At 44.2% G+C, this 13,163-nt stretch overlaps 1 pseudogene; it reads right to left on the bottom strand.

Moving 5' to 3' along the window:
• Positions 1–8,201: 8,201 nt before the first annotated feature.
• Positions 8,202–8,532, bottom strand: LOC119803063 (annotated as a pseudogene).
• Positions 8,533–13,163: the final 4,631 nt, after the last annotated feature.

The raw sequence follows: 13,163 nt of genomic DNA, 5'->3' as shown, positions 1-13,163 counted from the left end.
GAAAGGGACGCAGTCAAACCCAAAGGGCAGAGTCAGGGCTGTGAGACATGGAAGGAACAACCTGGGTCCAATTCTGGGTCTGGGCTTGGCGAGATCGTGAGCTAACCTCCCTCCTACTTCAGCAGTTGGCTAACCTTCTGTCCCTGGTCACAAACGTGTCCCGAGGGACACTGGATAAACAAGCAGCATAGAGAAAATAAAGCTTGCCCTGAAGGAATTCTCGACTCTGTTAGGGAAATTGTATCTGTTATTAACAGCCACACTACTTCAGCTCTGAGACCTTAGTCTTCTCAAAGGGCCATGTAATTTTAGCTAACTTCCTTGCAGGCTGCAAGGCTTAGAAGTGCCGCTAGTTCAGAAATGAACACTGTATTATCTTGACGTCTCTCACTGTGCTTTTGTAGGAATATTTAAACAATGGCATTTTCTTTCTTTCTAAGGAAATGGGAATGGGAGAATTGATCCTAAAGAAATAAATGTAATGGGCTGGGGAGACGGCTCAGCAGATAATGTGCAGGCAGGTGAGCTTGAGGACCAGTGTTCTGATTCCACAGAACCCGTAGAAAACTGGGAGAACCTGGAGCCCCCCAGTAATCTGTGTATGGGAGGTGGAGTTTCCCAGGCAAGCTGCTGAACTAGCAGAATCTGGCAGGTTCAACAAGTGACCTTCCCCTCAGCAACTAACACAGAGAGCTAGGGAGATACTGGGTAACAGCCTTTGTCTCAACTCATAAGCATGCACACATGTGCATACATACACACACACACACATGTACACACACGTACACACACCTGAATATTTACATTGTCTTTTCAGATCCTTTATCATTGTAGTGGCATCTAATAGACTAAATTGTAGACTCATACACACCAAATAGTCAGTGCCACTTTTATAAAAAAATACTTGAAAAGAGATAAAATTTTAAATTCACATTGAATCTTATTTTGTGTGGCTATAACCCCTTTCTCTCTCTCTCTCTCTCTCTCTCTCTCTCTCTCTATATATATATATATATATATATATATATATATATATATGTGTGTGTGTGTGTGTGTGTGTGTGTGTTACACATATATACATATATACGTGTGCATGTGAATGGTATGTGTATGATGTCTTTGTGTGTGTTATGTGTACATGTGAGTGTGTTCATGTATGTATGGTGTGTGTGATGTGGCATATTTATGTGCAAGCGCACACATGTGTGTATGTGATATGTGTGCATATGTATATGTGTGTATTCACGTGTGTATGGTGTGTATGACACGGTATGCTTGCGTGAATGTGCATGTAGGGGGCTGGGGGTGGGGGGCAGAAGTAGATGTTGGATGTCTTCCTCCATCATGCCCCCCCTATTTTTGTAGAAGAGTTCCCTCACTGAACCTAGCCCTTGACATTTCTAAGCAGGTTGGCCAGCAAGCCTCAGGGATGCTCCTGTCTCTGCTTCCCCAGCAGAGGACTGCAGGTGTGGCCACCACCCCAGGCTCTCTTTCTTTGGGGCCTGAGAGATCAGGTTCTCCTGCTTGTACAACAATGACTTCACTGGCCCAGCCATCTCCCCGGCCTGGGAAATCTTACTTATAGCCAAGCAAGTTAGACCTACAACCATGAAAATGTCTTCCTAATTTCAACTATTGGCACACCAAGTGTTTCATGCCTTCTTCTATCCGAATTTGATATAGAAGTGCCCAAATGACCTCTAAGTCTACCAACTATGCCCTCAGGTTTTCTTGGGAACAATTAATTGTTCCTTTAAAAACATTCTTGGGCTAGAAAAACGCCGAGCCCTTGCCTGCCCAGCACTGTGGAATCCTGGGTTTCATCCCCAGCTAAGGCCCCCCCCCCCGTCTACCTTACATACCCACCAGTGCACACCACATCAAAGTTTATTTCTCAGCTTACATTTATTGGAAGAAATATATAATGTACAATTCTTCATAGTTAAGAAAAAGCAGTACTCAGAATTTCATGACAGAATCCAGAACCAATTGCTATAGCACTTAATATTTTTAAAGGCATTTTTATTGAGAACTCATACAAAATATGCCTGAGCCCTGGAAGCATTTAAATTTTAATTTTGTATCTTATGAGCTACAGATGTTACCCGGATGTTCCTTACACTAACTCACTTCATCTCCTTAAGCAAAATGCAAACAAAAGATGCCTTTCACCCATTACCCTTCTGAGTTTACAGTAGGTGTGTGTGTGATAAGCCATTGACTAGGTCATGAGTTTGGGCTCACTTAATGCAAGGATGGAGGTACATGGCCACTAGATGGCACTATTAAGTTCCACATTGGTCAAGCTTCGCATTAGCAGTGGTTTGCTTTTCTTTCTTTCTTTCTTTTTCTTTTTTTTTTTTTTTACAAAGGATAAATTGCTCTTAATACAGTCTTGTCCTTCCCATCAGTACGTTTTAAGCATCTCCTGACTTGAGTCTGGTAAATGACCAAGCTTCGAATGAATGACAACCCTTTGATTCACAACAAAATCTCATAGGGTTAAATAAAAATGTGGGCTTTAGAGAAGAGGCCCTGATCCCACATTTTCTTTCATAACTGCCTTTGAGCTAAACATTATTGCAGGAATCTGAAATAATAGTTTTTATAGGCAACTAGAAAATTTCAAAGAAAAGAGAGATGACGTTGGGCAGACCCGAAGTTGACCTCTCTTCATGGTATACATAGTTGACAGCATAGGCTCTTGCTTGTTTTCATTGCTAAGTCTTGCGTGGAAAGAATGCTTTCAGTAGATAGGTGAATGTTGTCATTACCAGTGGGATTCAAGCAGCCAGTTTGTAGCTAATACCCTGTTAGTCAAAGTACTGTAGTTTCCAGCGGCTCCTCTGATGGGCCGCGGTGCTGGCCTCAGTCACCCAGAAAAGCAGTCCTTTCTGTGTCGAGAGCACTGGAAGCCAACTTCACTCCGCACTGCTAAATTGGGTCATTTTTCATTGGAAAAAAATTCCATACTATTTACATGAGGTCATTTTTATTCTGGTTTGTAATGCATAGATGAAATCCCTAGCTCATTTTTGACAAATGAGTCAGAGAGATGGTTCTCCAAATCTTGACCCAGTTCAGCCCTCAGTAACTCCTTCAGAACAAAAGCTTCTCCAGGCAGCCAGCATCTGAATTAGGTGCAGCAGGTCAAAGGTGCAAAGATGTTTCCCAGATATTTTTCTTTTTGTTTTTTCGAGACAGGCTTTTTCTGTAGTTTTGGAGCCTGTCCTGGAACTAGTTCTTGTAGACCAGGCTGGCTTTGAAGTCACAAGTTCCAGAATCATTTACAAAGAGCAAAAGCCATCAGTGCTCAAGTCTCATGTAAAACAGCACAGCGTTTGCATGGACCTAGTCAACATCTTCCCATGTAGAAATCGTCTCTGGACAACTTACAATGCTGTATGCAATGTGAATGCTTTGCTACTATATTATTTGGGGAATAATTGGCAATAGAAAGTCTCTGCATGTTCAGGACTGAGGCAACCATTTAAAATTTTCTGTCCACAATTGTTTACACATGTGTGAACAGAACCCAGGTATACGGAGGGCTGATTGCATAGATAAGGTTCTCTTCAATAAGGAACACATTGGATGAATAAATTGCAAAATTAAATAGCTGAAAAATATATTTGCATTTAGACATCTATTCCTACTTCCTTCATGAAAGAACACATCCCCCAAGCACTTAGTTCAGTACCTTAAAAGCAGTTCTTTATATATTTTTACACATAAATAGAAATATATGTATTCCAATTTAAAAATACAATCAGTTTATAATTTATAAAAAGAACTCTATTGTTTTCTATAATAAAAATTCTGAGTGCCTATTTACTGAGTACTATTGTTGAATCTGTGGAACACACTGTATAGAGATGGCTCCTTCTTCATCACAGAAAATGCCAGAAGTCAAGAGGACTGGACCAAAACATCATTTTCTAGACAGGACAGGACTGCTGTCCTCATGAGCTCAGGCAATTGTGGTGATCTACACAAGACCAACAGAAGAACAAGGCAGTCAGTACTCCAGCATGGACTGGGGAGGGGCTTGAGAGTCCTTACCCTAGCTAAGGAGCCATTGACAGTCGATGGCTTCTCCAGGAGGAAAAGTTGGTTTTCTTTAAGGGTATGGCCCCTGATAAGTTAGCCATTCACCATTGGATGGCCTCACACCCATAAATATAAGGTATCATATACTGGGCTAGATGAATTATTTAAAAATAAGCGAAATGGGGGGGGGAGTAGGGAAAGTATAGAGATGAGACGAAGGAGCTGGGGGAGAAATGCAGGTGAATGTGACCAAAATATATTATACGCCTATTTGATGCTCTCAAAATATTGATTAAAAATTGTTTTTTAAGTGATAGTCCCTACCCTCAAGAACAGATATCATATTAAAAAACAACAAGCCTAGAAATTTAAAAATAGTACAAGCCTACATAAACCTAGATGCCAGCATGACCGTCAGCAATGTTAGGTGGTCGAATACAAGAAGGCAGAGAGGGTTTCCCAGACGTGACTGGACTACGGAGTTTATCAGTCATGGTTCCTGTCCTGGTTGTATAGAATTATGATAAGACTTCAGAACTCACCAGAGCCCATCCCTTGCCAGAGGACTCCGACTGTCTTGGGGCCTGTGAGGGCATTCCAAGGAGCCACTGGTCAGAGCAGGTCATTCTTCTGGATGCTGTCTGGGAAACAAAGGATGAACCATTAGATATGTCAGTCACATCACCCAGACGAGGGTCTGCTTACAGTACTCAGCCAATGACATGACATGCCCACAAGGTCAATCTGTGGGGTTATTTCATTAGCGCACAAGATCCTCATCTTCTTGGGACCGCACTCCAAGCACAGATGCATAAGCATGAACGGTTTTGCATGGGTTTTGAGGAATAGCCAGGAGCAAGCATTCAAAGAAACAGTCCAAAAGAAGGAACCGTGACTAGGGAAGGCATTCTGGGCTACCTCCTGCAGTCCAAGGACAGGATCACTGGTCCTCCTCCACCCAAGCATGTGTGTCTACAGCAAACCACAAGCATAAAAAGGGGAGTTACTACTAAGGAGTGAAAACACAGAATAGTATAAAAATGGCTCACACTTCTGCCCCTTAGTCTACATTTTTCCCCTTTCAAGACACTTAACGTTCTTCAGTAAAATTTCCATTTTTATCCTAGATAGTCCCCTCTATTTCCTGCAGCCTTGACTGCCTGTGCCATTACATTTGCGTAGGGACTAAGAAAGAACCTAGACTTAGTAAAATTGCTTTAAATTTTGCTGTGGGAAATTTATACCATGTGCAGTAAGGGGAAAACTCGAAAGAGCTCCTGGGCTCCAGACAGCAGCTTCACTGATGGTCACTGTTCCCATGTCCTCCCTTTCTGTACAGCTGCATGCACACCCATGTCCCTCTTCTAGTCACATGGGGGACTTGGGGGACAGTTTCTTTAGAGGTAAGACTTACATATATTAAAGGCCATAAAAGTAAAGACGTTTGGCATGCACTTTGGCAAATGCATACACCCGTGTAACCCACCATCCTGTTGTGACATTATTCTGGAAAGTTTACATCCCTTTCCAGGGAAACCCCTATCAACCATGTTCAAGTCACAGGATCATTTTCCTCTTTGGGGAGCTTCACATATTTTATTTTAGTCTGTCATCTCAATGAGGTACACAATAAATACTCTTTTTGTATCCAAATTATTATTTTGGTCCATATAATGTATAGGAATTCAACAATCCAATAAATATTTTAAGTAAGGAATTATGGGTTAGAAACATCACTCTGGGAAACAGTGATGACAGGCTGGCGGTGTGGGCCGTGTTAGGATTCAACAGGACGAAAAAGCAGCAATGAAAAGCTTGTCAGAGACCCTGTGGGACAGCGACAATGGTCAAAACAGCAGATATACTGTCTGTGAGGAGGCCTTCACAGATCTGCATTCAGAGGAGTGGGACCTACTCAGGCTGCTGTCTCCGTTTCCCAGTGTTCTGGAATGACTGAAGTTGGAGCTTCTTGTAATCAGAGACTGCTCATCCATTTCCCGACTGCTCAGACCTGAATAACCACAGAAAACTATGTTAATTGCAACACTGTTTGGCCAATGACTTAGGCATATTCCTAGCTAGCTCTTACATCTTAAATTAACCCTGGTGTGGGAGATCCTTCTGTCTATGTGTTGCTTTTATTGGTTAATGAATAAAGAACTGCTTTGAGCCTTTGGCAGGGAAGAACAGAACTAGGCAGGGAAAGCCAGGCTGTATGCTGGGAGAAAGAAGGGTGGAGTCAGGGAGAAGCCATGGAGCTGCCTCTAGAGACAGATACTGGGACTTTACCTGGTAAGCCACAGCCACGTGATGATACACAGATTACTGGAAATGGTTTAAAATAAGATGTAAGCCAGGTGGTGGTGGTGCACGCCTTTAATCCCAGCACTCAGGAGGCAGAGGCAGGCAGATCTCTGAGTTCCAGACCAGCCTGGTCTACAAGAGCTAGTTCCAGGACAGGCTCTAGAAACTACAGGGAAACCCTGTCTCGAAAAACCAAAAAAAAAAAAAAAAAAAAAAAAGATGTAAGAGTTAGTCAATGAGAAACTAGAGCTAATGGGCCAAGCAGGGATTTAATTAATACAGTTTCTGTGTGATTATTTTGGGTCTAAGCTGCCGGGCAGCTGGGAAGCCAGTGGTCTCTCTGTAACATAACCCATTTCTATTAATCTATGTATCACCATGAGGCTGTAGTCCAAAGGTTCCAGCATCTTTCTCCTTTGGCAGCTACATGGCGTCTCCCTGAGTCCATCTCCTTTCTCCCGGCATTTAGTTTAGTTTTCCCACCTAATTCTATTCTGCTCTGCCAGAGGCCAAGGCAGCTTCTTTATTAACCAATGGTAATAAAGCATATTCACCGCATACAGAGGGGAATCCCACATCAACTTCTTCTGGTTAACTCTTTCTAACAAGGTAGTGGCCCTGCTCAGAGGCAATAGCATCCTTGCTGAGTCTATCATGCACTGAGGTGGTATCATCCTTGATGGAAAGCTAAAACATCTCTGGTAGTCATCCATTCCAGAATCCTCTTTACCTCCGGAAAGAACAACAACGTAAGACACTACATTTGAATTGAAGTCTCTTTTTTCAGCTGGTTCCTGTTGGCCCTGTCTACCATTGTTGATTTTATTTAAAAAGTCCTTTGGGAGGTAAAGAAAGGGAAAGAGGATAGAAAGGTCAGTTTACCTATACCAAGGGGACAATGGTGTAGAGGTTCACCAAGAAGGAACTGGAGCCCTTGTCAGAGTACCATCTACAAATTAACCTGCTAGATCTGGAAGAAACAAATTCAACACTTCATTTATAAAATGAAAAGGCCAGAAAGAAGGAGGACATCCATGTATGTAATCACACTCAGGAGTAATAGGAAGCAGGAAAGCCAGGCCCACATGTCCTTCTGTAGCTGCCATCCCTCAGTGGCTCTCTCTCTCTCTCTCTCTCTCTCTCTCTCTCTCTCTCTCTCTCTCTCTCATAAGATGTTGCTCCCTTAGCCTGTCAGTCAAATCTCAAAGACTTCCAACTGATTGGTGTAAATGTAGCATTCTTTTTCCAGGGCCAGGAAGTTCACCTTGGGCCACAGTAAATGTGTTGAGAGCATGGTGAATTTTAATTGCTATCATGGCAAGAGAATCAGTCTATTCCTAAGAGCCTTTGGGGGCTGCTGAGGTGTGCTCTAGTCTCATAGCTAATCCAGCCAACACACTGGACAAACACAAGAAGCCAACCCAAGCCCATCTACTCCAGTGCCTACACCCAGTCCCACTAAACAACTCTCCTAAGGTGAGGAGATATCATAAAAGGGTAGAGAGGTGTGTTGGGAAGAATTCAGATGTCAGGATTGATGAAAGCATGGTGTGGGTAGTGGTCCAATTAACCAGAAGACAGTAACGGGCATTAATTACACAATAGGAGAAGGCCCCTGAGACATTAAGGCATCTGGCAATATGTAGGTAGGAAAGTAAATGGTTAGCTATTTAAGGAAAAGAGGGAGGTGAGACTTTAAGGAAACACAGAAAGTAAGACCATTCCGAGAGAAGGGGTGGAAACTGAGGGATCTGATGTTGATTATTGGAAAGGGAGGTGATTTCACAGCTTTCTCCTTTTTTGTCATTTTTTCCTTCACAAATCCATTTTTATTTACTTACTTTTCATTAAATCCGGAAAGGGTACAGCATCACACAGATTCTGTGTCCTATAACCTTCACAGGAAGGTTGCTTCAGAATTTGGCACAAACCACGCTGCTGTTTCCATGGCCCGAGTTAGTTTGCCCCAGATCACTCTGGTTTTGTTTGGTTTGCATCCGGGTGTCACCGTGTTGTTTATTGCTTTATACACACAAACACATCTCTTTCCCAAGTAGAATTCAGTTTCATCTCGGGCATAAACACCTTCAATTTTAAGAAGAGCTGTGTGTTCTCTCTGGTTCCAGAGACCTCCTTATAGCCAGCAAAAATGGCCTCACACCACAGCCTTCCAGACATATTTGCCTTTTAGAAGTCCTGTTCCCAGCAAGCCTCCACAGGTGCCAAGATGGCAGAAAGAGCTCTTTTTTGCCGTTTCCTATTAAACTTTTTCATTTATTTTACATTTCAGCCACAGATTTCTCTCCCTCCTCTCCTCCTGTTCCGCCCTCCCCACTCCTGTTTACCCCTTTAGCCATTCCTCCTCCCTCGAAAGGGGCAGACCTTCCATGGGAATCAATAAAGTATGGCACATCAAGTTGAGGCTGAGTCAAGCTCCTCCCCCTGAGGAGGTGCACCCTGTTAAGGAGATGAGTTATGGCAAGAGGAAGGTCACGCCTGATTGACGCTTGATTGAATTGAGATTTTTATCTAGAGTCTCACTGATGTGCTGATCTTAAAAGTCTGTGAGACCTGTATGCTGCCTTAGAGTTGGAGGTGTGTGTGTGTGTGTGTGTGTGTGTGTGTGTGTAAGAGAGAGAGGGGGTGGAGAAGGAGAGGAGGAAAGATAGAGATTTTTATTTTATCTAATAAAAGGATAGACTTGTGTGTTGGCTAGTTTTATGTCAACTTGATACAATCTAGAGTTATCTGTGAGGAATGAGCCTCAGTTGAGAATTTGCCTCCATAAGATTTAGCTGTAGAAAAGACTATAGGGCATCTTCTTAATTCGTGATTGATGTGGGAGGGGCCAGCCAGTGAGTGGGGACAACCCCTGGGTTAATGGTCCTGTGATGTGGGAGGGTCTTCTGTTTGAGTTGATTTCATTGGTTAATAAAAAACTGGCTGGCTCATTTGATAGGCCGGCCCTTGGGTGGGTGGAGTAGACAGAACAGAATGCTGGGAAGTTAGTCAGACCGCTGTGCCTCTCCTCAAGGAGACAGACGCAATGAAGCTCCGGCCCAAGATGGATATATGCTAGAATCTTCATGGTGCTACACAGATTATTAGATATGGATTAATCAAGATGTGAGTAAGAGGCTGAAACTAATGGGCCAGGCAGTGTTTAAATGAATACAGTTTGTGTGTTGTTATTTCGGGGCATAAGCTAGCCAGGTGGCTGGGAGCCTTGCGGGAAGAACAGCAGGCCTGCCTGCAGCTCCTCACTACAGTCCTGGGTCCCGAGCAAATCCTGGGGAGCAAACCAGTAAGCACTGTTCCTCCACGGCCTCTGCATCATCTCCTGCCTCCAGGTTCCTTCCTTGCTTGAGTTCCTGCCCTGACTTCCTTCAATGATGAGCAGAGATATGGAAGTGTAAACAAAACAAACCCTTCCCTCCCCAAGCTGCTGCTGCTCATGGTGTTTCATCACAGCAACAATAACTCTAAGACAGGTTGTATAGGGAAAGGAATGAATCTTTCCCTGTGCTACTCAGGTCAGTGGCTTGAGATGCTGACACCTGACAAGACTATGCTGTGCCATCAAGGGGCAAGCAGAGATGTACGGAAGGAGGGATTTGTTATTGTATTTGGCCATGAGGCTGTTGAAAGGGGTGCACATTTCCACCATGTCTGATAAATGAAGAGAGACACGTTGGAGATGTGCACAAAGGGCGATTGTTAATTAGGTCAATCTGAATGGCTGGGTAAGCACTGATGGTCCAGATAAGACTTAAGGGCGGGCAAAGCCAGCAGTCCCTTGGAAAAGATAGATTGTAGCATCTGAGGAGATAGTGGGACTTTCAGAGTGGGTGGGAAGTGGAGACAGATGTAGGAACTGGGGGAGGAATAGCAGGAGAGAGAAGGTTATGATAGTTTCAAGGGTTTGATCCCTGTGAGGTTGGGGTGAGATCGTGGCTTTAGAAAATTTATCATTAATGTCCAGGTATAGTCAGAAGGAGCCTGAAGGAGAAGGTCTGGGATTAAGTGTTTAAAGCAAGCAGGGCAGGTGAGTCAGTAGCAAACAGAGAGCGCAAATTTATAAAATGACATCAGAGTCGAAAGATAAGTGAGAAAGGAGGTTTCGTTCGAGGGACGTAGAGGGATTGGCAAGCGCTGGGTGAGCTGGAACTGCTATCTCTTTAGCACTATGGCTATTAAAACTATGGCTCTTTGTTCCTGAATCATCCTGTAAGTCCCATCTGATATCCTGATGGCCAGAATGGGGGTGCTGCACAGTGAGCTGAAGAGGTGTGACAGCTTAGTGGCCAGGAACTTGTTAATTAATGTCTGCAGATTCACAAGGGTCTCAGGTTTCGATGGGTCATAGGATCGCCAGGGAAAGACACGAAGGTTTGCGAGATAATTGTGAGAGGTGTGGTAGTCAGGAACGGCCTGAGGTTTGATGGATGGCTACGTCACAGGATGGTCTCTACACAAGGTTATGAAAGGACTAGGGAGTCAGGCGAGACACTGAAGTATGGGGGGGGGCGTGCAAAAATAAATTAACCTGTCATTTTGACATGATGTCTCTCCCTAGTAGAGAAACCAGGCAATTTGAGCAGACCAGGAGAGCACAAGTCATTGTTTCCTCTCACACATCCTCGGGGAAGATTAGCCAGCCAGACCGTGATCTGTCATCGGTCTTGCTGCGGAGAATTGGGAACTGGGGGTATAGACCTGGGAAATCAGTCAAGGAAGAATATGTGGCTCTTGCGTTGACTAGAAACGGTGCTTTGGGGGTGTCATATCTAAAGTCACCAAAGGCACGTTTATAAATCTAGGCAGCATGACATTTGCAGAGCTGTGTGGCCCATCAGCCCCCGAGGGATGGATCTTTTCTGACGAACTCTTAACTGTCTATGAACGGAGTCAGGTCCTTAGTGATATCTCTTGTGCGGAACCCCTGAGAACAGAATGTCTGTCTCTCACGAGGCAGGTCATGCCACTCTCAGTAGCCGAACCGTTTGCAGCTGGGCATGTGCTGGAGGTGGGTTATGGCAAGTCATATGGCCCTGCTTGCCACCACAGGAATGAATGAAGGGTGGCCTTCCTGAAGAAGGCTGATTCGAGCTGTGTGGGTGAGGGTCTGGGTGGTCTCGAGACAGGCGGGATGCTCACTGTGTACTGGGAACATCATTCATCTCCATCATGCTGCTCGGCCCATCTGGTCCTCCAGACCTCTTCTGCATTGCTACAGACCATGAAGGTTGTGTCTAACCAGACATGAAAAAGAGCTACGAGACCTTGTTCTAGTTTTTGATATTTTGTCTGATGTTGTCTGGTTAGTAAAGCAGATAGCTAGAACAGTCTGGCCCCTTTGGCTCTTAGGGACCAGGTCACTATATTTATGCATGGCCTCAGTTAACCTGAACGGAAAGAGGTCAGGCTTGAAGATGGCCTTTCTTCAAGCAGTCCTGGTAGCCCCTGTAAAAAGCATCTCGGGTCTGATATGACCAAGTTAGTTCCCATCCGGGCCTGAATCAGCACCATGACCAGCCATCCTGGGTCATGGACACAGGCTTCATTGGCCCATCTTTGTGCCAATGTCCATTTGTGAGATTACCTCTCCACTGTATAGCAGATAGTTAAAATAACGCAAAATCTCCTGCCGGGTAAATTCTTTAATCTCCCAATGAAATAGAAGGGACCAAGAGTCCGATTTTGTCTCAGTCTGTGACAAGTCAACCGTAAGAAATGGCTCATGTACCCTGATGGTTCAAGTGGAGATATTTGAGGTTTGGTTTTGGCTGTCCCTAATAAAACCTTTCTCTGTCTCTGTTTCTCCCTCCCTCTGTCTCTCTCTTCCTCCCTCTCTACCTCTCCCCTCCATCTCACCCCATGTGTATGCATGTGCGTGTTTGTGTGTGTATGTGTGTGTATGTATGTGTGTGTGTTGGGGGTATCTAGGTAAGGTGAGGAACCTTCCCACAGGTGTCCCTTGATAAGTAGTGAGCCACTCTTACTATCTATAAAGGACTGGAGGCATCCTCCATTAGGGGGATTTACCTAGTAGAAAGGGTTTCTCAAAATGCACAGACACCAGTACAAAGTGAAACCATCTACTATCACAAGGACGAATCTACCTATCAGTGCAAGGTCAAAAGTGTACAGTCTGGATTTGTGTGGGGGACGGAAAGGCCTGCTGACTTGATGGAAGGTGTACTCTCCATTAGATATCTCAGGAATGGGTGTTGTAGGAGACCGCTTTTTCGTTCCCAGCTGCCCAGACTCGAAATAACCACACAGAAGCTGTATTAATTAAATTACTGCTTGGCCTATTAGCTCTAGCTTCTTATTGGGTAGCTCTTATATCTTAATTCAACCCATTTCTATTAATCTGTGTATCGCTACGTGACTGTGGCTTATTGGCAAGGTTCTAGCTCATCTGTTCCTGGCAGCAGTGTAGAAGGAACGGCGGGGCTGCGTCCCGGCTGCCGGCTAGCTTTACACCCGAAATAATTACACGGAAACTGTATTCTTTTAAAACACTGCCTGGCCCATAGTTTCAGCCTCTTATTGGCTAATACTCATATCTTGCTTTAACCCATATTTAGTAATTTATATAGCACCACGAGGGGTGCCTTACCAGGAGAGATCTTAACCTGCGTCCATCTCAGAGAGGAGAAGCATGGAGACTCACTATGGTCACTGCCTGAAGCGTCTCTCCAACTCTACTTCCTTGTTCCCACAATTCTGTTCTGTCTACTCCACCTACCTAATTTTCTGTTCTTAAAGGGCCAAGGCAGTTTTCTTTATTAATTAACCAATGA

The sequence above is a fragment of the Arvicola amphibius genome, chromosome 12 (assembly GCF_903992535.2).
Source record: "Arvicola amphibius chromosome 12, mArvAmp1.2, whole genome shotgun sequence".
In the NCBI taxonomy this organism is placed as follows: Eukaryota; Metazoa; Chordata; class Mammalia; order Rodentia; family Cricetidae; genus Arvicola; species Arvicola amphibius.
This window is presented reverse-complemented; position numbering and strand designations above follow the sequence as displayed.